We start from the raw sequence: 24,874 nt of genomic DNA, 5'->3' as shown, positions 1-24,874 counted from the left end.
TGTTTACAAAGAGAGCTATGTTTTGCCCTGAGTTTGATGCTTCAGAGCAAGCTCAGATGACCTGGTACTTGAGCATGCTCCAGACGGACATCCGATAGTTTGTGTCTACACAACGTTACGGTTCACTGGTGGAGTTGCAGAAGGTCGCTAGGCAGCAGAAGATTGAGATGGAGCTCCAGAAGAGGGAGTAGAGGCAGGCCCCAACGCAGTCGCAGCCTGCGGCAAAGCGGTTCAAGGCCGCTGATGTTAGACCTGGGAGTCAGAGAGGCCGCACTTGTGGGAAGTGCGGAAAGGTTCATGATGGTTCTTGCCAATCTTCTTCTAGATGCCACAAATGTGGCAGGCAAAGCCACGTTGCGAGGGATTGCCACCAGCAGGCTCCAGTACCCAGCACCTTGATTTTTTATCACTGCAATCGGGTTGTCCATGTGAAGGCCAACTGGCCCTTGCTTGCTGCTAGGCCGGCGCAGGCTCCAACACCGTCTACTCTGAGGATCACGGATGGGAACCAGGGCCGGGCGGAGCGCCCTAGGGATCGAGGTCACTCTTTCCAACTCACGGAAGAGGAGGCCAGGGCGGCAACAGACGTCGTGACGGGTATGTTTCTATTTTTTTTTGTTCTGTCGATTATTTTATGGTATGATTATATTTATGATTATTTTAGGTACCATCCTAGTGAATTCTTTTCCTGCTCTTGTGCTTTTGACTCGGGTGCGAGTCGGTCTTTTGTATCCCAGACGTTAAGTATGGAGTTTGATATGCCCATTGGGGAGTTAGAGTGTCCGTTGCGGGTTTCTATCGCCAACGAACACGGATTTTCTGCATCCAGAGTATATCAGGGTTGTGTATTGAAGATATTTGGGGTGCCCTATCTGATTGATCTTATCCATATTCCCATGGGGATATGTGCGTGATAGTAGGGATGGATTGGTTGAGCAGGTTTGGTGCCATGATCGATTGCGAGGGCCAGCGAGTGGTAGTTCGAACCCCAAGTGGGGGAGAACTGGTTATCTGTGGAGAGGGTACCAGGGTTGGTTTAGGGTTTTGTTCGGAAGCCATGGATCGACAGTATATTCAACATGGGTGTGTGGGTTATCTTGCTTATATGGTTGATACAAGGGTAGGGGATCAGGTTTTGGTTTCAAATGTGCCAGTTGTTAGGGAGTTTTCCGATGTATTCCCAGAGGATTTACCCGCTGTGCCTCCCGTGAGGGAGGTTGAGTTAAGGATTGATCTAGTGCCAAGTGTGGCTCCGATTTCCAAGGCTCTGTACCGCTTGGCATCGCCTAAGATGCAGGAGTTGTCCTCTCAGGTTCAGGAGCTGTTAGGAAAGCAGTTCATCAGACCAAACACTTCGCCATGGGAAGCGTCGATACTATTCGTCAAGAAGAAGGATGGTTCACACCGGATGTGCATTGATTACCTGGAGTTGAACAAGTTAACGGTGAATAATCGTTATCCCCTTCCACGGATTGATGACCTCTTTTACCAGCTGCAGGGTGCATCTTGGTTCTCCCATATAAAATTGAGGTCGGAGTATCATCGAGTGAGGGTGACAGAGTAGGACGTGGAGAAGACTGAGTTCCAGACTCGTTATGGGCATTACGAGTTCGTGGTGATTCCGTTTGGGATCACCAATGCCCCTACAATGTTCATGGATTTGATGAAACGGGTGTGTAGGTCGATGCTCGACCGATCTATTATCGTGTTCATTAATGATATATGTCACACCCCCAAACCGAGATGGCAGAAACATTCAGGGGCGGAGGACGTCATGTACAATATCATAACAATGAGTAATAGTTAAACAAGCAACAACATCCATAGTATTGAAAATATAGTAATTACATTTGTGTTCGTAGTATTATTTGTATGACACCAAAATGTATAGCAAAAATAAAAGACGAGTCTAGAATATGCTCCGTCTTCTCAAAAACTTGTGTGAGTGTACCTGTCTACTGGTTCCCTGAGAATACAAGTTATTTTGAAAAGAGAGTATCAACATTTAAGTTGGTGAGTTCATAAGCATTTAGTATTAGAAATCTGAATTTGTTTCATGAAAATGTTAGTGTGTTTCTCCAGAAAATCCAATATTTTCTATAATAAATGAAGTGTAGTCTTAGGCCTTAAGACCAAAATGTTTTTGTGTTATTGTACTCTGAAATAGTATAAGTGTATATTTTCCATAAATGTATGCCTTCTTTACTAGAAAATAGTATAATGTACTTGTATGAACTCTGTTGTATGCATGATGTGTAGTCTTATTACTTAAAATAAAACCACTGAAGCGATGTTTGTTTGGTAAACCAAAATGTTTAGTTAATGTTTAATGTGAGTGGGATTATAACCATACTAAAATGACTAGTGGCCTGCACGACGTTCTTCAGGCGTCGGAATGTTATGACATTTGTCACCCCAGACCTGCCGGTCTAACTGTAGCTAACAGTTTAGGTGCGGGATTGTCAGTCCCGTATAGATCTATACACAAATTCACGCTCTCCCTCCAGGAGACTCTGGTTATAATTTAGGACTTTTAGCATGTACTCTAGTAGGTACCATGAAGTAGTGGCTCACATTTTAGTATTAACTTGTTTACGTATAATGTCTATTTGTTTTATTGTTCTTGTAAATGAATAGTGTACTTGTAGTGAAAAGTAATTTATACTTATGTAATGATTCATGTAATGTATCTTTGAACTAAAAAATAGTGTTTCAAAACTATACCTTTTATAGTTTACATGTTGTTATGTTTGTACTGAAATGATTCAAGGAAATACCCCTTTGCTCGACATATACAAGAAGGGTTAAAAGGTTATTGAAATAAGTTTAATATTCGAATATATATTTGGCATGTATAAATAAGGTTTAAAAGACAGTCGGACAAGTGATCCTACTCTAAGCCCACAACCAAACAAGGAGAGTTAAGGCAAGAGCACCAGTCCTAAGCCTATTAAATCCTAATTATACATAAATATATATATATGAACATAGTTTGATTAAAAGCATTAGTTTAAGTAGTTGAAAAACAATTTAAAATGGTTTGACAGGGTTTATAAAAGCATTAAATATTTTGAGATGACTGGTAATCGTATTTAAGTGTTAACACAACTACTTTGTGTTTTGCTTGTATTCTCCCCCTAAAAGCATTGGAAAATGGTAAAACATAGGGGTATGAACTCACCTTTAAGTGTGTGCTCGCGAGGGATACGGAGTAGTAGTGCTAATCCTCAAGTTAGAACCCGTATCAATATCCGTATCCTAATAGTTTTTAACGCATAATATGTGTATAATTAGTGGAAATAATAGTAATTATGCTAAAGAATAACGAATTATGTAAGAATTACTCACAAAGAAAGAGTCTTAGAAATGAACCGAGGGTATGAAAGACGTTTTCGGAGTGCCTGGGTAATTTCGGTTGCTTGAAGATGTGAGGAGTGTTCTTGGTGTTCTTGGTGGAAATAAGGAGATTGGGGTGTTTTCGGTTGGTGATATGAAGATTAGATGGTGATTTCGGTTGGTACTAAGAACACTTGAAGATTTTGGCAAGATCTTATGAAGATTCAAGTGAGTTTTCGGATGATACTTGAGAGAAAAGATGATGATTTCGGTCTAGTTTTTGAGAGAAAAAGGGAGGTTTTCGGTCAGAAAGTGTGTGAATGAGGATATGTTTTCGGTCCAACATATAAGTATGGAAGAAAATCTGATGGGATGTTTGCCTTGGAAATCGCATAATCACCTAGAGTTGCGTGCCAATGGATAGAACTTGCGAGATTTCGGTGTGGAACTCTACTAGAGAAAAGGAGATTTCGGCCGAGAACATGTTTGCGGTCCGAAGAATCAGCTTCACACGTTTGCGGTCTTGACCGCAAACATGATTGAGGTCCGAAGGGAGGGCATCCATGCGAAGGTTTTCGGTGGGGATTTCGGTCCTCGCATTTGGTTCATATTTTTGTAACACTTATTCAATAAAAGGTTTATATATATTAAAATATTAGTTTAGCCTTAATAAATCAATAAATCAACAAATTTGACTTTTATTTATCAAGTTTGACTTTTGTTGACTTTTACAGACTTGAAAATAACAGGTTGTCACAATATATTGATTTATTCCAAGACCAGAGAACAGCACATGGAGCACCTTCGAGAGCTTCTGGGAGTGTTGAGGCGAGAACGACTGTATGCTAAGTTCTCGAAGTGTGAGTTTTGGTTACGAGAGGTCCAGTTCCTGGGACATATCTCTAACCAAGATGGGATTTTGGTCGATCCTGCCAAGATCGAGGTTGTGATGTAGTGGGAGGTTCTGAAATCTCCCTCAGAGATCAGGAGTTTATTGGGTTTGGCGGGATACTATCAGAGATTTATTCAGGATTTCTCCAAGATCACGGTACCCCTCACTCATCTGACGAGGAAGGGAATGGATTTCTGATGGGGCCCTGAGCAGCAGACGACATTTGAGACTCTACGGAGGAGGTTATGTGAGGCCCTGGTATTGACCCTCCCATAGGGTGTCGAGGATTTTGTGGTCTTTTGTGATGCATCCATCACTGGTTTGGGGGCGTTCCTTATGTAGAGGGGACGAGTGATTGCCTATGCTTCGCGTCAGCTGAAGCCGCATGAGGCGCGGTATCCTACTCATGACCTGGAGTTGGGGGCAATGATGTTTGCCCTCAAGATTTGGAGACATTATCTTTATGGGGTCCATTGTACTGCGAACCTGAACATGAGGCGGGGCAGGTGGCTGGACGTGGTCAAGGGATATGACTGCGAGCTTCTTTACCATCCGGGTAAAGCAAATGTGGTAGCGGAAGCACTAAGATCCTTTACCATCCCTCCATGGTCTTCAATGGAATACCATGGGCTCCCCCATGGTCTTATACCCTCATGCCATGGGCTCCCCCATGGTCTTGACAAGTGTCATGGGCTCCCCCAATGGTCTTTACATAAACCCATACATAAATCAAATAGCAAACCATTACACATTCCAAAAGAAAACATCTCATATCAATTAATGGGCCGGCCTTGGTGCCTTCTGTAACGTCCCAAAAGTATTGACATAAAATTTCGTTAATTTATAAAAGAAGGATCATCAATTACTTGTTTAAATAAAACAGATACAATATAATAAGAGTATAAACCCCAGAACAAGTCACATGAGGAACAATAAGTGTGCATGTCATGCAGTCAACCCGAGCTCTTCCTTTTGAAAACCGAAGTACCTGAAACATAAACTGAAAACCGTAAGCACAAAGCTTAGTGAGTTCCCCACGATACCACATACCATTCATATCATACAATAATGAGATACGGACCCCGCCCAATGAGATACGGGCCCCGCCCACACTCAGATAATATTGAGATACGGGCCCCACCCACACTTGAATAATAGGCCCCGCCCAATGCGATACGGGCCCCGCCCACACTCAGATAATAATGAGATACGGGCCCCGCCCACACTCACATAATAATGAGATACGGGCCCCGCACACACTCGCATAACATATATCGAATAAACACATACACATGCAACATAGATACATAGCATGCAAACAGTCATCAGGCCCCGCCCGGTCATCGGACCTTAGCCCGGAAAGCATTTAAACACATACACATGCAAGAGTCATGAAGAAAGCTAGCATACTATCATAGCATAAACATGGGCCGACATTAGTGCCTTCGACCCGCTAAACCCAGTGAGGAAACTCACCTCGCACTGCTGAATCACGCAGATGATCCATGGCTGCTGGCTGACAGATTCCCGAACTGTCAACATCAAAACACAACCCAATTAACAATTGGGTTCCAGTCCATAACCATAAATCCATTCTTGGGGTAAAAAGACCATTTTATCCCTAACCTAGCTTGGTCCAAGCCCAAGGCCCAAACTCACACTCTGAATGCTAGAACCCAAATAACCAACCAAGACCCAAATATGGACCAATTTTCTAAATTGGGCCCAAACCCCTTACATGGGTCTTACCCTAAATCCCATCCAAGTATCCTACTCCACAAACTTGTTCTCAGATCGCCCAACAAAAACCCAAACACCTAAGCCCAAAAGAAAGGCCCAACTCGAAGCCTAAACACTAATAGGGTTTTCACAATAAATGACGATTAGGGTTAATTAAAACACTTAACCCATTAAGGACTTAATCCATTAAGTCCATCACTCTAAAAGGTCAGTTATACTATACGGTCGGGCATAATTCATAACTCTAATCCAATGGTCCAAAACGCAGATCTCGGCAAGTTCCAAACAAAAGTCTCCAAGATTAGGGTTTTCTAAACCCTAATTAGGGTTTCCAACCCAAACACATGCCAACTAAGTCCAAGATTAAGCTTTTAGGTCAATTAGGGTTTCACTAGGTCGGGAACCACCCACTGCCACCTCGGGCGGTAGTGGTCAACGGCAGTTCACGGCGGCAGCCACCACCTTATGGTGGTGGTGATTATGATTTTAGGCCAAAACGATGCCAAAAGCACTCCAAGCCTCAGTCCAATTGCACACAAATGCACACAGCCACCGGAGATGGTGGCTAGTGGTGGCAGAAGGTGGCAGCCCCCACCTCACGGTGGTGGTGATGGGTTTTCTTCGGTTTCTCAGCCAAGCCAAGTCCATACAACATCATAACCGTAAAATGCTCACCCACACACACTAAATCACACACACACAGACACGAGAGATATCGCAAACACACACCCATATCAGCCACGTCGGGTGGCAGGAAGCAACCGGAGCGCAACAGAAAGTAACCGCAAGGAGTGACAGCAGCGGCGGATGCGAGCTAGCTGCCGTGGAGAAGAAACGGGAGGAGGACGGACGGTAGCAACGAGGAAAATGAAGGTTGCACCTCCACCGGAAAAACAGTAGCAACGGTCCCGGTTCTTGGAGCTTCCGACATCCGCGACAGTTGCAGCTCCGTCCTTGACTTCACCGGCGAGGGAGCGATGTTGGTTCAAGCCACAGCAAGGAGGTGGTGGTGGTCGAGCTTGATGGCGGCGACTGGAGATAGGAATAAGTTGGCGGTTGTATGAAGGCTTTAGGTTTAGGGTTTGCATTAAGAAACAGAGGGGGGGGGGGAAGGTACCAGATTTAATTCTCTTGTCCCTATCCAAACATTATTTCCATTTGTCCAAGTTTAGTCCCTCTTCACCAGATCTTTTTCAAACTAAACCTAATAATTACCAAACAGCCCCCCAACTTCCAAATTCATTTCAATTTAAGTCCAAATGTTACAATTCTCCCTACTTAAATTAGATTTCGTCCTCGAAATCATTCCTTACCATTCCCAACAAGCCAACAACCCGAGCAACAAGGCCACAACCTAGAGCATACCACATCCTTCCCAAAGCAACCGAAAGCAACCCTCACAAGGCTCTCTAACTTGCAGATGGATGAATTCCTTGCAACATAATCACATTTACTCAATCTGAAATCTGAAGTCTCTAGATGGTCTGACTTCCTGACAGACCGTCCATACTGAATTATTATTGAATCCATCCTATTAATTTCCCAACTGACTACTCACTTCTGATACTTAAGATTCCCATTAATAAAACAGAATCACAGACCAAAAATCCATGCAGAACATTTATACTTGATAGTAGGCTCAGATAATCCTTCGAGTAGGAGACTCACCCCTACAACGGTTAGACTCAGACGAGGGCTACGCAAGAGGATCAAATCATCTACTATGAGATTATCCAATCCCAACTGCAAGTGACCTAACACCTCCTCCGTATGACAAGCTACTCCACACATAAGTTCCAAATCAATAATACTACCTCGACTGTAACGACCCAAAAATCAGGGTTAAAAATTTCATTTCTCATTATAGTCAAACACAAATGCTACTTCATTCAATAATTCAAAAACATTGCTTAATTAAAACATTTATCAGAGTTACGTCCCAAAATCACATAATGCGGAAAACACGGGTGTGTGCGCTGCGATCAAGTCGGGCCCTTCCTTTCCAAACCAATGATACCTGAAACCATAAACAAAATTGTAAGCACGAAGCTTAGTGAGTTCCCCACATAATCCTTATAATCCATATGAACACATAAATCATATCAATTACATAGGCCATATCGATCACATAAGCCATATCAATCATATAATCCATGCATATAAACATATAAGGATGTCATGGTCTCCCTCCAAGGTCTTGCTCCAGGATGTCGTGGGCTCCCCCAGGGTCTTACACCTATATGCCATGGGCTTCCCCATGGTCTTAACTATTTGCCATGTGCTCCCCCATGGTCTTGACCTAGATTTCCATGGGCTCCCCCACATGGTCTGATATCCAAGTGCCACGGGCTCCCCCCATGGTCTATCATGCAAGTATCACAAAGGCAACTAGCAAATCACATATCACATAAACAACTAGTATACCACATATCACATAAACTTGTATACCACATATAACATAAACAATGCATATAAACTTATAAGGATGGTGTGGACTCCCTCCAGGGTCTTACTCCAGGATGTCGTGGGCTCCCTCCAGGGTCTTACACCTATATGTCATGGGCTCCCCCATGGTCTTAACTATTTTCCATGGGCTCCCCCCATGGTCTTTACCTGGAATACCATGGGCTCCCCCACATGGTCTGATATCCAAGTGTCACGGGCTCCCCCCCGGGGGTCTTCCATGCAAGCAACACATAGTCAACTAGCATACCACATATCACAGAAATAACTAGTATACCACATAACACATAATAACTAGCATACCACCTAACACATAATGGCTAGCATACTACATAACACATAATGGGCCGACCTTGGTGTCTTTGACCAATTAGTATGGTGAGGAGACTCACCTCACACTGTCGAAGTCCCGCGGATAAAACCCTAGCTGCTGGATGGCAGACTCACGGACTGTCCATATCAAAACAACACCCAATTAATAATCGGGTTCCAATACATAACCATAAGTCCATGCTTGGGGTAAAAGACTACTTTACCCCCAACCTATCTTGATCCAAGCCCAAGGCCAAAACATACACTCTAAAGGCCCAAAAGTCAAACAATGAACCAAAGTCCAACATATGGCCCAATTTTCCAAATTGGGCCCAAACCTCTACATGGTCTTATCTTATGGCCCAACCATTTATCCTAGTCCAAACATTTGGCATTCCGATGGTCCAATATCTCATAATCATCAAGGCCCAATTATGACCCACCTATGGCCTAATTTTCCAAATTGGGCCCAAGCCTTTCCAATGGGCCTTATCCTAAATCCCAATAATTTTCTTAGTCCATAAACGTGTTCCTATTTGGCCCACCAAGGCCCAAAGCAACTTAGTCCAAGAAATGGCCCAATAAGAACCCAAACCTAGTTAGGGTTTTTTCACATAAAATGACGATTACGGTTAAGTGTTCTTACTTAACCCATTAAGGACTTAATCCATTAAGTCCATCACTCCACTAGACCAAACATACAATGTGGTCGGACGTAATCCAAAATTCCAAATCCAACGATCCAAGCGCGGGTCCCGACTAATCCAAAACTCATATTTCCAAATTTAGGGTTTTCTAAACCCTAATTAGGGTTTCCAACCCAATCGCGTGCCAATTAGTCAAATGATTAGGTTTTTAGGTCAATTAGGGCTTTATTAGGACAATTAGGGTTAAGTAAGTCGGGCACCGCACTACCACCTCGGGTAATGGTGGTCAACGGCGGATCACGACGGCGGCCACCACCTTGCGGCGGTGGTTATAATTTTAGACTAAATATGTCCAAGCATCTAAATTGACAATCCAATCAAACAATGCACAACGCCACCTAACACGGCGGCTGGTAGCGGTAGCCACCACCTCACGGTGGTGGTGGTGGGTTTCTTCGGATTTTTCGGTCATACAAATGCATTATACAACATATTATCCGAAATAAAACACACATATAATGTAACACACACACACGCACAACCATCCTTGTGGTGGCCGGCGGTGGTGGCAGCCACCATGGTTGGCCGCCATGGTGGTTCCCTTACAGCTTCCAGACAACAGAAAATACGCACACACCATTGGCAGCAGCGACACTCGACTTCATACGCTAAGAACGGATGCCACCACCCACCTGGCGGCGTGCAGCGACGGCAGCGGCATGGAATGGTGGGCAACATCGGCGTTATGGCGGCAGTGGGACAGCCGGAGCAGTGAACCGAGTAGCAGCCGGAGGAATCGATGTCGTTGACGGCCGCATGGGCGGCGACGGACGTCGGCTAAAGCAACGACCATGTTCTCCGATTTCCAAACTAGTCTCAAGTCACCCTTGATCTCGTCGGAACAAGACCAACAACGGCAGCAACAGAGCGGGAGCTTGTTCGACGGCGACTTCGTCTTCAGCGGGATTGGAGCGGCGGCTACGTTGTGGTTTTCTGGCGACGACAGGGAGTTGGTGGCTAGAGGGAGTGGAGGCTTAAGGTGGCAGCTATAAGACTCATTAGGTGGTTATGGGACAGGAAGTGACGGGTTATATGCATCCATCCCAACTCAAACTTGTGACCATATTAAAGCTTTCAAACCCTCCTTCTCTTTTCCTTTTAATTTAAGTCCAGATTTAGCATTTAGCCCTCAGCATTCCAAAATCCCTTCAATTTTAGTCCAACATTTACCAAACACCCCTGACTTCTGAAAATATTTACAAAATAAATTCCAGAATTACACTTTAACCCCCGGAAATCCAAATTATATCATTTGGCTTCCCGAAACCAACACCCCGCAAATATTATGGATTTTAGGGCTACTATAAAATAATATAAAATATAAATTTACATCTTGGGGTTCCGGGTTTATTATTTAATTACTCTATTTCAAACAGAATGTTACATCGACTTATCTTGATGTCCCCACAAATAGAACCAATCCAAGACACAGTCACAAAAGTTGGTCCACCATCCAAAACTGAATATGTTCTTTACCTTTGAACCCTTAGATCGATGCCATTGACATTTAGATACCCCAATCCCCAACCCACGGAAACAAAAATCCTACACAAAACACTCGTGATACCCGACTCGAGATCCTACCGATAAACCAACCCGATACTCAACTCATAAACCGAGATCCACAGATCAACACTTGTATTTCACTTAAGACCTTCTGATAACGATAACCCTTGCTAGATCGAGATATAGAGGTTCCCAAACCAACGCTGAGACTACCAATCTCGCACCTGGTCTAACCACCAGGTTCCCAAGAGTCCACATAACAAGGCTACCCAACCTATAAACCTCTCTGCGTCACACACTCACCATCCACTTGGTCCTGTGACTCAAGGTCCAAATTCTTGACCCAACGGTCCTCACCACATCCCACCTGTATTGCCAAAATCACACGGGCCTCGCCCACGGGTCCCACCCAACTATATCATGGAGTCATACAGGCCCCGAATCTGCTACGGACCCCAATGGTCCTCAACCTAAAGCAGAGAAATACTCCTTGGCCGTCCTGGCCGGCGTGCCAAGGGCACAACTGGTTTCCTTTTTACGCTCAGGACCACCTCCAACGATAGTCCTGTTGGATATAGTGTCTAAGTCCATAACTTTATTTGGTATGTACTTGACCCGACCCGGCATGGTCCATTTGGGTTGCATGGCATTGCAATACTTGGATAGACTAAATGAGAGAATAAGGCACTTAGGATTATTAATATATTATAAGTTCTAATATATTAATAATAGTATTATTTAATTAGTATTGATCAAGTATTAATCTAGTATTAATTTGGTGATCAAAGTGAGACTAATTAAATATATAGGGTTGATTATGACAATCATCAATTCTTTTATGGTGGATTAATGATCCATGGTTTATGGGTTTGGTTATAACCATATGGAGCTCCATGGATAGTCCATGGGAGTTACAAACCCATGGGTCATGAGAAATCAAGAGTCATGACAATTAAGGGCATTCATGTGTAAACCCTAATTGTGACAACACTATAAAAGGAACCCTATGGCTAGCAAAATCGTGACCTAGTGTTACTAGAGAGGGCATAACCGATTTTGAGTGTTAGAAGTATTCTCTCAAGTTATTCCAAGTCTTGTGGTGTTGTGTGAAGCATTTGAGGCACAACATTTGGGGTGCTAGGCTCACAAAGTCTTGAAGGAATCCAAGCAACAACAAGGTATGTATTTCTACTAGTTTTTATGTTTTATGTAATCCCCGTGCCATGCTAGTTAGAAAATAACATTGAAAAAGATATTTGCATGTATATAGAGAAAACATAGATTCAAGGTTATTAGGGTTGCATGTACACTTAGGAAGTGTTAAAATGCTCAAAACCCATCAGTGGTATCAGAGCCTAGGATTGTTTTCTGTATACTTGTTGCAAAACTGCTTAAAAATCGAAAATTCTGCACTCTGACGACTGGACTCGCCGAGTCCATGGGGAGGACTCGCCGAGTCCATGAACAAATTCATCCTACTCGACGAGTAGAATAATGCACTCGGCGAGTAGGAGCGTGCTGGGCAGTTTTTTCGAGTTTTGTTGCTGGAAATGGATTAAGATCATTATCCCAATCTGTTTTGGACTTGTAAAATCTGTTTTTCAAAATGATAATGATTATGTTAACCTATTTTTGCATGACTTTTATCAATTTTCAAGTATTGTATATAGTTATATGATTTCTTGAAATTGCTTGACATGAATTTGTGTTCTTATGAGTTTTTAGAAGATCATAGGAATTATGTGTAACCTCCATGTGTGTTTAATTCATGATCTTAATGGCTATGATGGTGTCCATAACTTGTCCTCAAGTTATGGATAACCAAGAGTCACTTCTTTTAATTATGATTAAAGAACTAAAGAGGTTTCATAAAATGAAGAGTCTTCATTTTTATGAACCATTAAAACTCATAAGTTACAAATTGAAGAGACTTGGAATAGTTTCAAATCTTGCCCTCAAGTTTTGGAATTTGAAAAGTCTTACACTCTAATACTTTAATTCCAAATTAAACCTTAGATTTTTAAAAAGTTTAAAAATCAACACTTATACTATTATTATAATTTTATTATATAGATATGTATAAGAATATGTCATTCTTACCGTTAGTAGGCCTCATTCACGAAGCCGGTCTATAAGGGGGGTATAAGGTTGTTGCCTATAAAATGGTGACTTAATGGGTGTCCACTCTCACCCACCGCTTCCTTGATCGGTGGAGGGTCGTTAGCCGAACGGGTAGGATACGACTTTAAATACTCGTTAAAAGTATAATGAATTATAAAGTAACTATACATTATAAATTCCCAATCTTAGTTACTTTAGGAAAATGTGAAATTGGTGCTAGCCCATAAAATTACACTTTGTACCTTACCAAGTCGTTAGTGGAGCGTGTGTGGTTAACCGGCACACTAACATGGACTAGTAAGAGTGGCAAAGGGTAACTTGACCTTATTATAGATCGGTGGAGCGTGTGTGGTTAACCGGCACATCGATTAGGTAATATTGTTGAGGGTACCAAGTCAATTTGTATGGTTATTCACACCTTGTTTGTGATCCTCGGCATCCCAGTCACAAACTTGAGAGGGCACAATCGAGATTCAAACATGCCATTGAAAGTTCAATGTATCTCAAAAGATCTAGGAGTTTCAAATCCAATTAAAACTTAATTATATTTCGTTTTTCATGGTGGAAATTGGTAAATCGTCATTTACCTACCTTTAACTATTTTATAATTTGGATTACGGCATCCCTCTTCCAGTTATAAATAGGTTATTGGGTCCTAGCCTTAATATTTCATATTGGGTGTTATATTAAGGACTTTAAATCAACTAACTTGAATTTCTCCCATTATAGATGTCTAGTTTAGACAGCTATGGTCTTCCCAAATCTTTAGGAAGAAGCTTTCTAATGAAGATGATATCCCGAATGGCAATCAAGGTGAAAGATCAATCCCTTTGTTATGCATTAGTGGGACTGAAAATCATACTTCACTTCCTCCACCTACTCCAATAAATCTCCCTATCCCACAAGTTTCAAGACATGATAAGTTCTAAGTCACTCAATCCCTATTGGCAAACAAAGTCTATATGTGCTTAGGTCTTGGAGATTAAGTCACATATTGACAAGCCGGGAGAGTCGGGTGTTGACTTGGTCACTCCCTGATAACAGATCACGACATGACCCTTAATGATCTTACCTAGTTGCTTGATGATGCTGAATCAGCAATGATTTGGAGCATTGGTAAAGCAAAATTTGATTGGAAGATCAACTTCCCAAACTTCCATGGACATTGACAATGGTAACATTGGAAGTCTAGAAAAACTTTCTCTTCCCAATTGAAAGGGATTGGCTATAGTCAACTCGGTTGACCAAACGGTAAAGAGAAAGGCTAAGTCTGTAATAGTCCCGTGTACCGTTTCCAAAGAGTCCATATGTTTCTGTTGCCAAAGGAAGGGCATTGGTTGCGAAGCTGCCAAATTTACCTAAAAGTCCATAAGGATAGTAAAGTCAAATGTTTGACTCTACTTCAGGTAAAGTCCATTGTCTAACTCTATTAAGTTTCTATTCTGAGATTCTTATTGTATGATGTGACTAGGTCACATGTTGATGTTTTAAGAATCAAAGAAAAGTGAAGAAACCTAAAGAAAGTATATGTTGATTCTGATCGCGAAGAGGGATTTTGATCGCATGGTTCGGTGATCAGAATTTTGAGCTATTACTTTAGAGTTGAGACATATTGCTTAGGAATAGATAACAACAAGGTTTTCATATGGGTTGTAAGGATAAGTTTTCCGCAAAGTTTTAAAATAAAGAAAAGTTTTGATTTTATTTATTTTAAGTATCCTTACAATGGCATTTGTGAAAAATTGTTGATTATATGTTTCCATTAATAGCAATATTTGAAAATGGATTTGATTCTTTCATTTGTGGTAGTATCATAATTTACCAAATAAGGAAAGATTCTCATCGCCCAAGTTTCAGTTGGATAGAAACTTGGAATCATGCAACTTGTATTGTATGATGAATGAGAAGTTTTCGTCTTTGGGAAATTAAGACTAATTCCTTGTTCACATGTACATGTGAGTGAAGTGAAGGACTAAATGATTGGGTACACTTGGTTGTGTGCTGGTCAGGTCCACCACAAAGGTAGATAAGATTATTCGTTATGATTTACTAAAGTTTAGTAAATATGGTTATGCTTACGAGTTTAAGTGTAATTCTGAAACATTGGAAAAGTTTCAATGTATGGCAGAATGAATAAGAAGAATCAAATAAGGCAGAAAGATAAAATTTTCTCCAATCTGAAGAGATAGGAGAGTACTTGTGTATTTTGTTTTATGATTATCTTAGTGATTATGGAACCATATCACAATTGATCCTCTAAGGACACCTTAGTGTGTTTGTTGCCTGAGGAGAGGAATCGTGAATTGTTGAAATGGTTAAATCAAAAGATAATTCATACTTCGTGCCAAAAACAAATCCTAGAGTTGTACTCCAAGATTGTAACTTGAGTGACATAGTCTTTAGAAAGTTCATAACACTTGTCAAATGTAGAGTAAGATGTTTCCTATTCTTGTACATTTGAGATTGGTAAGTTGTGATGTTTTGGATAAAACAAAGACCAGCTAAGACCAATAGTTAGAAGTGTTTAACTTGATAAGAATCCGCACTAGCTCTTGAATATTTGTATTGTCAAGGAATGGTTCTTGACAAAGAGAAGTCTTATATGTCAAGAGGATAGTGGGAGTCTAAATGATTCTGAAATAGGTTCAAGAACTAAATCAAGAGTTTTGTTAATCACTAGCCCACGACTTGAGGTTTGTTAACCTATCGTGTTGACATATTCTTGTTTTTGTGTCTATTCCAGTTGAAAGTTGATTATGCTTGTGAGTTCTATGAGTTCTCAATTGTTTGCATAACAACCCGGAAGCAATGGTGGGCATTGTGCTACCAGGTGGCAAGAAATTAAGATTGCACAAGTTCAGTCCATATGAATTTGGAACTGTCACTAACCTAGTCCTGTGATTATGGTTATGACAAATTCACATGGATAGGAACACATACACCATAAAATCTAAGTGTCATAAGGTTTCTCTTCGATTCATGAAAATGATGGTGAGGAAACGCTTCCACTAAGAAGATTTTAAGTAGATAGCGGTTGTGATATTTGCATTCTCATATAGTTAGTGGAGCGTGTGTGGTTAACCGGCACACTAACTAGTGAGAATTGCAAAAGGTCTAGACAAACATGTGAGCTATCTAAGGAAAGGTGTATGTTTTTGGTAAAGTCTTATCAAAGCAACCTAGTATCAGAAATATGAACTTTGGTAAGAAAGTCAATAAAGTATTGATTTCTAGAAGTCCAGTTGATTTCTGAGTACATGTCAAAGCTAGTGGGAGCATAAAGTGTTATGCTGGTAATCATTATGCTAGTGGGAGCATGACGATTATGTTAAATATTGCAGGTTAGCAATGTTAATTATAGAAAACAAAAGTTTCAATTCGCCTTGAAAAAGTTGTTTTTGCTATAATTAAGGGAGAGGATTTTATACTTCACTCCAATTCTACAAGCTTAGATTGAGAATTTAATCTACTTTAGTCAAGAATATATATGAATGTTATGTTGGAATGGTTTAACATAAGGAAATTCTATATATGTTGCGTTCTCAAAATTCGATTATGATTACGACATCCCTCTTCATAGTTCGAATTATGAAAACATGGCAAATAAAAAATTTTATAGAATAAATCATGTCCCATATGCTTTGGGTATAGGTTTGATTACATGTGCTATAATATTCATCCATTCTAAATTTTCCAAATGCCTAGGGCATTAAGATGGAAAAAGGAATAGAACTGGAAATGACTAAAATGATTAAGCAAAGTTGTCGAGGACAATCTGAGGTTTACCAAAGATTGGTTGCTCATGGACAATTAGAAGTATAGAGTAAGGACCATATTGACATATTTTGAAAAGAGGCAACTCTTGTTCAGAAGTGATGGTCAAAATGGTAATATGGAATTGTCTCCATAGGTGGAAGTTATTCTTTGAATCTGTGTAAGATTAAAGAACTTAATGCTAAGAAGGATGTTCAAAGGAATGTACTTTGAATTTGAGACTTCATTTCCATGGAATTGTTTTCCATTGGAATACTTTGTAATTTCTGTTGCCAAGTCTTTGTGACTTCTGTGCATAGTCATTACAAGGGGATCATTGCATATAAGTTTAGAATCTAACAGATTACAATAAATGGCAAGAGTTTGGTATTCTTTCATTTACAACAAGGATTGGAATTGTGAAATGAGCATCATTGGAATATTGTCAATTGATCTATTTCACAAAGAGAAGACCATATGTAAACATAGTATGCATACTTGGAGTATGGCATAATTGTTGTTTGGAAAACCATAGTGTACATGCTTGGAGCATGGGACAACTAATGTTTTAATTCAAGCATAAAGTTGATTAATCAAAACATAAATAATGAGTAATCAATATGGTGCTTAAATAAAAGGTGTTTTTATTTACACTCAAAGTGTTGGGGCCATATAAGATTAGTATTATTCTTGTGTTTCACTTTGCATGTTTTGACTTCCAGAATAATTATGTTATGGTATATATCATATTATTCAAACCATCCACAGTCAGTCATATGTTGGAAGTATATATGAATCAAGACTGTCATGAATTTGGCTTGTATGATTTGTCTAAAAGTGCTTTGGACAATGCAATGGTTGCTACAACATTCATGAGTACTCATAAGGGCTGAGTATTGGATTCAACCCACGCTCACTTGCATCACTTCATGTAATTTATCTCGAGTGATCGTGAGACGGTAATATCATATAAATCTTCAAACCTAGAGATATGAGTTGTTGACTATGAGTTGGTTATTCATTGATTGTACGAAAACGCATTGGTAACTCGATGTTATAAAACGTGCCTTTGTGAATAATTCAACAAGTAGTTAGTACAAGCATATCAGTCGAAGTTTATCTGTTCCTTCTAGAAATAGAAGCGATATCTGGGCCCCTCGATGATTTGGTTTTGACCTATGTACCGGGCCCGGTCAGAACCTAATTGATGTGTTCAATTTAGTTCTATGTCGAAACAAATCAGAGATCGAGAAACAAATGCTGGACAATAAGTAAGACCATGTTCCATGTGTTTGTCCGGCTGATATCATGAGAACAGAGGATTATATGATCACTTATCTTAAATGGCGTATCATCATCATCTCAGTTCCGAGAGACTTTGAAAGAGCTACGATTGCTAGTCGGATTTTGAAGTCATATTTGCAAATATAGTTATTAGACTTATCCAAGTGGGAGACTGTTGGATATAGTGTCTAAGTCCATAACTTTATTTGGTATGTACTTGACCCGACCCGGCATGGTCCATTTGGGTTGCATGGCATTGCAATACTTGGATAGACTAAATGAGAGAATAAGGCACTTAGGATTATTAATATATTATAAGTTCTAATGTATTAATAATAGTATTATTTAATTAGTATTGATCAAGTATTAATCTAGTATTAATTTGGTGATCAAAGTGAGACTAATTAAATATATAGGGTTGATTATGACAATCATCAATTCTTTTATGGTGGATTAATGATCCATGGTTTATGGGTTTGGTTATAACCATATGGAGCTCCATGGATAGTCCATGGGAGTTACAAACCCATGGGTCATGAGAAATCAAGAGTCATGACAATTAAGGGCATTCATGTGTAAACCCTAATTGTGACAACACTATAAAAGGAACCCTATGGCTAGCAAAATCGTGACCTAGTGTTACTAGAGAGGGCATAACCGATTTTGAGTGCTAGAAGTATTCTCTCAAGTTATTCCAAGTCTTGTGGTGTTGTGTGAAGCATTTGAGGCACAACATTTGGGGTGCTAGGCTCACAAAGTCTTGAAGGAATCCAAGCAACAACAAGGTATGTATTTCTACTAGTTTTTATGTTTTATGTAATCCCCGTGCCATGCTAGTTAGGAAATAACCTTGAAAAAGATATTTGCATGTATATAGAGAAAACATAGATTCAAGGTTATTAGGGTTGCATGTACACTTAGGAAGTGTTAGAATGCTCAAAACCCATCAAGTCCACCTCGACTGGTGAATGTTACGATCCCATAACAGTCTTACAACATTTCAAATCAACCATGGTTACCACCCATGGCCTTACCACACCTTAACCATCACATCCCCACGTACCAGAGTCGAAACCCGCATCCAACCAGGTGTTTGGGTCATACTTCGAATTTCGAACCCTCTTCAGACAAGAACAGGCAACGAGGCTCTAACACAACTCTCGATCTGGATCCATCCAATAACCTGCTATGCATAACAAGAAGATGTCGAACAGTTGTCGAGAGTTCCCTAAACTCCCACTTACAAAACCTCGAACTAAAAGGCCGCTTGAGTTGTCTCTATTCCTGACCAGGATGCGAAACTTTCCCTAGTTCCACACCCGATCCAATTACCAGAAATTCTGATCGATTCTCCCCCACTTGGATTCGGCGAAGCTCTTTCATCCCATATGTCTGATGGATTCCCAACCCATCGAACCTCATATAGCACGAACTGCCTATAACTTGCGCTTACCAAAACTAGCGTTCGATTACTAGCCAATCTCAACGTGTCACACCCCCAAACCAGAACGGCGGAAACTCTATACGCTCATGTATAGTGTCACAACCATTGCATTAAAGTAATCAAAGTAAACACAACCATTATATTAATTAAGTAAAATATTTACATCGGTTTGATTCATGTTTATACACTTCAAATATATAACAATAGTAAAAGACGAAACTCTATACGCTCAGTCTTCTCAAAACTCCCGGAGGTACCTGTCTACCGATTTTCTGAGAATACAAGCAGTTTTGAAAGAGTATCAGCATAAAGCTGGTGAGTTCATAAGCATGTTTTTGAGAGGAAAATCGGTTAATGAATTAATGAATGTATTCGTATGCTTCCAAGAAAATCCATTATTTTCTAACATGTGTATTTTGTTACTGAATCTCATATCGTAATAGTTCATATGTCTAATTACCATTGAATGTCTTGTGTATTGTTTGATTGACTAATAAACCTCTTTTTACATGAAAAACCCTGGTTATCACCAGTATGTATAGTAAGTTCGGAAAGCTCTGACAACTTTAATATGTATAGTAGTTCTATTACTTTGTAATAAAACTATTTAAAGTTATTACCATTCATACATTGATCGTATATTCTTAGTACCAAATTTATGAGTTGTTATAACCATACTTGACCATTGAATTTCCTGAACGACGTTCTTCAGGTGTCGGAATCGAAATGACTTTGTCACCCAGGCCTGCCGGCCTAATTGTAGCTAGCAGTTATGTTACGGGATTGTCAATCCCGTACAGATCTATACACAAACTCACGTTCTCCCTCCAGGAGACTCTGGTTATAATCTCAGGGCTTTTGTTAGTACTTAAGTAAGTACGCGAAGAATGCTCACTCATAAAATGCTATACTAACGATTCAGCGACGAAGTTCTGCCCCTGCAGAGCCCGATTCCTAGCTAAAACCCCATTGTAAGTAAGTTATGCTTATCTATTTTAATATAACTTATATTTAAAATTAGTATTGTTATTATAAACTTATAATAAATATTTGAGCTATTATTATGACTTATATAAGTGTCGTTATAATATCTTTTTAACTACTCGCAGTACGGGGAATCTGGTTTAAAGGGCCGCATAGGGTTGTTGGATTTCAGAAGTGCTATATGCCAAAATGGTCCTGCCCTCCGGTGTTTTATGTCTGGCCCCTGTCTGTACATAGTGGTTGGAAAGTATTGTTTAAACGCTTATATAATGATAATAATAATAAGACTAATAATTAGCACGGTAAATATTAGACTAAAATCTAGTGGTAATAATACTAGGTTTCGTCGAAGGAAATTATTTTAAAGTAAACGAAGCGCTGTCCGAGTACCGAGTCACCACCTTATCAAGTGAGTGCATAGTTACTTTCATCTTACACATAGATATGAAGTATTTTATATAAACTACGTGCTATGTGTGCATATTATCTGAGTACTTGTTGTCTATGCTGGATGAACGATTTTATACATGTTTTAAATGATTTAAACTGTATATATATATATATATATATATATATATATATATATATATATATATATATATATATATATATATATATCTACGATAATATGTTGGTTAAAACATGGGTAGATGTAATAGATGGAATATGAGTTGGATGATGAGTTGAGATGTGTTATAGACCACGAGGTGAGTGTGAGAGGTGGACAATGTGAGAAGCCTTTCCCAAATGATGGCCCCGTCATCTAGCAGAGTATGGATGACAACCACAGACTATTCTAGACAGTCCAGTGGAACACTAGCAGGCTCGCAACATGTACGTGTTGTGAACGATGTGTTCACCCGGTGTACTCTAAACCCTGGCGATCATGCAGACTTGGTGCCTAAACCTTGGTGATCATGCAGACTTGGTGGCAAAACCCTGGCGACTATGCAGACTTAGTGCCTGTTGTATAAACCCTGGCGACTATGCAGACTTAGTGCCTAAAACCCTGGCGACTATGCGAACTTAGTGCCTGTTGTATAAATCCTGGCGACTATTCATACTTAGTGCCTAAAACCAGGTGATGATGGACTTCGTGCCGATTCCTTAGGATGATCCTTAGGAATGAATGAACAAGAGATAGCTGATTCTTAGGGTAGATCCTTAAGAGTAAATAAGATAATGGGGATGGGTAATTGGGTTAATTGTTTGATGATTAAACATAATAATTATATTATTGTGGGTTGAAAACTCTATGTACTCACCAGGTTTCCCAACCTGGCCCACTCAAGCTTATTTGTATCACAGGTGTCGATACGAAGCCACTTTACACAGAGAGATTTAAAAGAGATGTAGATCACTAGTGTAAATAAATGTAAGTTCTGTTTATGCTTATGTTTCTGTATTGAAAATGACATCCCAAGGTTTTAAAAGGAATAAAAATACAATTCTTTGGAAATGCTTTGATAACGTATTTATCATGTTTTTCTGGGAACAAATTCCGCAACATTTTTATTAAAAGAGGTACTCTGATTTTTATAAAGCATAAACAAAATCGGTCTTTTCTGGCCGTGAAAAATGGGGATGTCATATTTGTTCCCAGCAAAACATGATAAATATATTATCAAAGCATTTCCGAAGAAATGTATTTTGTTCATATTAAAACTTTGGGATGTCATCGTCAATACTGAAACATAAGCATAAACAGACCTTACATTTATTTACACTAGTGATCTACATCTCCTTTAAATCTCCCAGTGTAAAGTAGCTTCGTATCGACACATGTGATACAAATAAACTTGAGTGGGTCAGGTTAGGAAACCTGGTGAGTACATAGGGTTTTCAACCCACAATAATATAATTATTATATTTAATCATTAAACAATCAACCCAATTACCCATCCCCATTATCTTCTTTAATCTTAAGGATCTACCCTAAGAATCATCTATCATTCATTCCTAAGGATTATCCTAAGGAATAGGCACGATGTCCATCGCTGCCCGGGGTTTATACTACAAGCACAAACGAACGTCGATCCCCACGTACTGATCCTATACAATGATCTTACAAGATCTAGCCTAAAGGATCGATATGAACAACAAACTGACGAAGCTGCTTCGGAAATTCCTTTGCAGCAAACGAGGATCGATAAAGACATCAAATGAGGGGAATGGAATAAGTTTCACCACGAACCTTCGTTCGTAAAAGAAAGAACCACAAGACAATTAAGTCAGGGGTAGTTATCTAGATAACAATGCCTAGCAGTGGTCTGAATATCGTGAGGTATTTTACCCCCAGACTAACCCTATCCAGCATCGAACTTTGCCTAGCAGTGGTTTGAATATCGTGAGGTATTTTACCCCCAGACTCGCCCTATCCAGCATCGAATTTTGCCTAGCAGTGGTCTGAATATCGTGAGGTATTTTACCCCCAGACTCCCCCTATCCAGCATCGAACTTTGCCTAGCAGTGGTCTGAATATCGTAAGGTATTTTACCCCCAGACTCACCCTATCCAGCATCGAACTTTGCCTAGCAGTGGTCTGACATCGTGAACGGAAACGCTGACACATGAAGCTCGTCTGATCACTTCATAAAAGAAACGAAGACTCCAAAGCTCTTCAAAATAAAAAGTATAGGGAAAATACTAATAAAGTACTCCCGTACGCTCCCGTACCCCGACACACAATAGTGTCAAAAAGAAGAACTTTGTACATGATACTTATCGGATGAACACATAGTTCAAAAATACCTAATCCATACTCCCGGATTAATAACAAATAACTATGTCTATACTCTGCTAGATGACTAGATCATCTTAAACGTCGATACCTCTCATCAATTTTTATTTCATCACACATCATCTAATTCATCTACCCATGTTTTAGCCAACATATTTGTAGATATAAAATACATATACAATTTAAATCAATTAAAACATGTATAAAATTGTTCATCCATCATAGATAGCAAGTATACAGATAATATGCACACATAGCACGTAATTTATATAAGATACTTCATATCTATGTGTAAGATGAAAATAATATGCACTCACTTGTTAAGACGACGATTGGACAACACTTCGTCCCTTAAAACAATATTCTTCGATGAAACTGGATGTTTTCTGAAAAACCGGGCTTCACGCGGGCAGAGTTTCGGCTCGAAAAACTCTTTTTCTCGGGAACTTCGGGCTTTCTTCGGGTGCTACGGGCGTTTCCGAGGCTTCAGGGTGTTTTAAGATGGCTAGAGAGGGTATAGAGAGTGAAAGAGAGTGTGAATTAGCAACCATTCCCGGATACCCTCGATTTCTATTTATAGGCTGAAAAATCGACTCTCACGTCGTGAACCATGTATGTTCACATCGTGACTTTGATCCTGGTCATCCCCTAGGCTTACCGTGTGTCTTCTAGGCTCGAAACGCGTCGTTCACTGAGTTCACGTCGTGAACACTGTGTTCACGTCGTGAATGAAGTCAAATTCTCGAAGTTTGTGCTCCGAACTTCAAAAATTCATATCTTTCGCATACGAACTCCGTTTTTGACGTTATTTATATCCACACGTAGGTGAAATTATGCTCTACAGCTTTCGTTTAGACTCCGTCGGCTAATTTTCATTTATTTTTAATATTATATTTTTAACGGGCCGAGACAGGAAAAATCCGTTAAAAATTCATAACTTCTTCATCCGACGTCCGTTTTCGTCTGTCTTTTTATCGTTACGCTACTATTAACGAGATCTTCTATTCTCGTTTAGGTTGTGTCGGCTAAAAACCGCTCGATCTATTATTCGAATTTCGGGCTGCATACTGCTAAGCCGAAACTTCGAAAAATCATAACTTCCTCATACGAACTCAGATTTGGGCGTTCTTTTTATGCACACTCTCGGTTTAACGTATTCTACGACTTTCATTTGGATCGCTAAGGCCAAATATCGCTCTATTGTAAATTCACTATTTACATCGCGCTATGTCGTGCCGGTTCTGTCGCGAAACTTCGACGGGTCATAACTTCTTCGTTATAACTCGGATTTCAGCGTTGTTTATATGTACGGAATCCTTGTAACATATACTACAACTTAGTTAAGATTACTCCTTCTAAATAATCTTCCATCAAAAAGTCATTTTTGACGCTCATTGTCCTTAATTTGACTAGCCCGAATCTGCAGGCGTTACAATTATCTCCCCCTTAGGATGATTACGTCCCGAAATCATCAACGAAATAGGTCTGGTATAATGAGTCCATACGTCATCTTTCCATCCTAAGTAATAAATGTAATCTATATGTTTCTTCGAAAGAGTATCTAGCTTTTGGACTTCTCGATCGCAGGTAGT

The sequence above is a fragment of the Lactuca virosa genome, chromosome 5 (genome assembly GCF_052849685.1).
Source record: "Lactuca virosa cultivar CGN04683 chromosome 5, Lactuca_virosa_CGN04683_v6, whole genome shotgun sequence".
Classification (NCBI taxonomy): domain Eukaryota; kingdom Viridiplantae; phylum Streptophyta; class Magnoliopsida; order Asterales; family Asteraceae; genus Lactuca; species Lactuca virosa.
The sequence above is the reverse complement of the archived record's forward strand: the minus strand, read 5'-3'. Positions refer to the sequence as shown.